This window comes from Durio zibethinus, chromosome 15 (genome assembly GCF_047325235.1).
Source record: "Durio zibethinus cultivar Kanyao isolate XHJ-2024 chromosome 15, ASM4732523v1, whole genome shotgun sequence".
NCBI classification, from domain to species: Eukaryota; Viridiplantae; Streptophyta; class Magnoliopsida; order Malvales; family Malvaceae; genus Durio; species Durio zibethinus.
Genome location: NC_143176.1, coordinates 7,996,212 through 7,999,378, shown reverse-complemented (window position 1 = coordinate 7,999,378; position 3,167 = coordinate 7,996,212). Strand labels below are relative to the sequence as shown.

General features: G+C 28.1%; 1 long non-coding RNA gene across 1 annotated transcript; it reads left to right on the top strand.

Annotated features, from left to right (window-relative positions):
* Window positions 1-526: 526 nt before the first annotated feature.
* Window positions 527-2,060, top strand: LOC149514647 (uncharacterized). Its single transcript, XR_016328188.1, has 2 exons — window positions 527-681; window positions 1,826-2,060. It is a non-coding gene; the product is annotated as an uncharacterized LOC149514647 (long non-coding RNA).
* The last annotated feature ends 1,107 nt before the right edge of the window (window positions 2,061-3,167 follow it).

The window sequence follows — 3,167 nt, the reverse complement described above, 5'->3', positions numbered from 1 at the left end:
TTTATTGCTTTTATTGCGTAGAATCGAAAATAGAACTTTTATTTTATCATGAGTATATCCTTAAATATAAAAATGAGTGAATAAAGTATAATTTTCAAAATTATAAAATTAGCATTTTCCAAAGTATTTATCACCTAATTCATTCAAATAAATTCAAGTATTTTATATAAAATACATCGAAAAGATTTTAATGAAATACGAAATGAGTGAATTTTATCCATGATTCTTATGCCTCATTTGGTTTTGACTGCACTTTTAGTGTGTTGCGCTTAACTTTTTTTTTCCACTTTCACCATTATTTGTATTTGGGTAATATCAGTTGTATTGCATTTGAGTGTGTGGATTGTGCCGACACATCAGTTGAAGATTGGATTTTTACAGATTCAATGGATAACTAGTGTCCCAATAGGTTTTTTTTATCTTCATTTTTCTTTTCATTCCTATCATGCCCATTTATGAGTTTTTATTTACAAAAAACCTAAAATTTGTTTCTTTTCTTCACTTCTTTTTCTTTCTTCCCGTTTTCATCACAATCCCAAATACCTAGCCCTAAACTATCTCTTCTTCCATATTGTCGTCTCTTCCTCTTGTCACCTATTCTATTTTGTTGTCTCCTTCAACTTTTGTCGAAGCTATCGCTGGTTTGAACTATTCAATGAATGGGGTTGTAAGCATTGAAAGGTATGTTTTCTTTATTTTTTATCCAAAATCAAGATTGATTTGGATTTGTCTATTTAATTCTTATTTGATTTGTTAAAAAGTTAAGATTTAAACGCAAAATACTAGCAACAACTTTGTATTTTTTATTAATGTCATCGGATGAACAAGTATCAATCTAGTGGGTGGGTGTTTAATTGGTCAAGGATTATTTGCTTTGGAAAATTGGAAGTCTTGAACTTTAGCAAAATTTGGATCTAACAAGACAAGATTTGATGACTTTTACATGACTATAGATGTTGTATTTGAATTGGGTTATATTCATTGTTGAACTGGCTTGTATGTAATGCACACTTGCTTCTCATGAAAATATTCTTGAAAAATATTCATTTGGTTTGCAGTAATTATTTAAGTTTTATTACTAAAAAGTTGTATTAAAATTTTATTGTAGCCTTTAGCTTTTTAAATGTATGGGTTGTAAACATGTGATATGGTATTTTGTAGAAAAAAATGGTGTAACCTTTTTAGTGTTTAGTCTCTTTGGTATCTTTGAGGTGGTGTTTTATTAGTTTTATTTTGAACTTGCAAAGAACTATGTTATTTGCTTTACTAGCTTTTAGTTAGTTTTTAATCTTTTGATTAATTAATAAACTTCTTTAACTTAGAAGAAAAAAAAAGAAAAAAGCTAAAGACCATACCATATACTACTTAATTTTTAACATAGTGACACCATGGATGGTGATAAAATGTTTTAGCTGAAGCCTATTTTTTTTTCATTATTTTTGGTGAAAATGAAAGTGAAGATTTTCACCTTTCAATTTGACGAGTCAAATATATGGTGAAATATAAACCACCTTAGTGTTCCATAAAATGGTGGTTTTGTTAAATTCTAATAACCTTTAGATTCTATTATAAAATTAGACATATGTTTTATTAAAGAAAAATGTCTTTTTTCATTTATGTATATCAGCACCATAACATTCATAACAAATTGTGCTAATTGATGTGATAGTTAGTTGAAATTCATATTGATAGTTATCTTTAGAATTTTGAAAACAACTCCATTTGAAAATTATGTAAGAAAATAATGATTATAGAGTATTTAAGAATAAAAAAATTGAGCAACAGTTGAATGAATTGATGTGGTAAATGTTTGGTGACATTATAGCTATTGAAGAGCATTATGGGCATTTTCATCAGAAGTTCTTCCAGATGGAGCTTCCGGGGAGGATGTTACACCTATTAAGGGGTTTGGGATTTATATGAACACTACACTTGATGATGAAATAGATGTAAATGCTTCTCTTGAAACTTATAATCGAGGTAAGTGAGTTGTTGGAATTATACAAAATAAAAGTAAAAAACCAACTCCAATGAAAATAATAGTAAGAAAAGACATTGACTACTCAAATTGAAAAATTGTGTAATGGTATTCGTAACCAAAGGAGATCGGTAAATGAAATTGTCTTTCCTTGCTCCTAATATCTTTTTTCAAATGCAATGGATGCATTGAGGGCTATCGAAAAATAAATTATAAAAAAGAGTTATCTACATTTTTTTGCCACCAAAATATTTCAAGTTTCAGTAAAACAGGAGGTTTTCTTGAATTTAGATACGGATCTTAAGGCTTGGTGGCTTTAGTGTGAGTATGATGAACAAAATGCTATTGTACGCTTTTTTTCCTTGCTAGCAACGTCATGTGGCTTTCAACCATTCCAACAAACACCTCCACCACCACCTCTATCAAGTTCTTATAGGTCATTGATGTGAAATAAAAGTAAGTGATTATATTTTTTGGTTTAGGAATTGTCAAAATATAGTATTATGATATTTTGAGTTGTTGTTAATATATGTATGTACAGGTAGGTTGTATGTTTCTTTTGATGTATGGTCATTTTAGCTTAAACCCAAATGAAACATTGTATTATGCTTTTGTTAAGGTGCCTTATATTATATTTTAGTGTATATATGTAATGTTATGATGCAATGTCATAAAATGTGAATATGTTTTTTTTTTTCAAGTTATGGATGACTTTAATAATTTATATGAGAATTTTGTGATGAATCATGGTAATGTTGAAGTAAATGAAGATAATCAATAGAGAATAGCCACAATTGTTACACAAGTTGAGCAGAATAATTATTATGATGTGAAAGATAATGCAATTAGTAGCATAGTAGTGCATTATAAAACTTATTTTGCTAAATATCCATGTATGAATTCAAATTATAATGAAGAAAAATGGGTCCCAGAGATATTAAATAAGCATGATAATTGTTGGATGAATAGTTTTAGGATGCCAAATAATATATTTTATCATTTGTTACATGATTGGCAATCAAGTTATGGTTTAAATAAAGGGAATGTCTATGTATCGGAGAAATTAGCATTATCATTATACATTCTTGGACATAGGCAAACAAATTTTAAGCAAAAGAGCAATTTCAATAATCTATCATACTATTAATCGAATTTTTCTAATATAGTGAATATATATGCTTAAATGGGA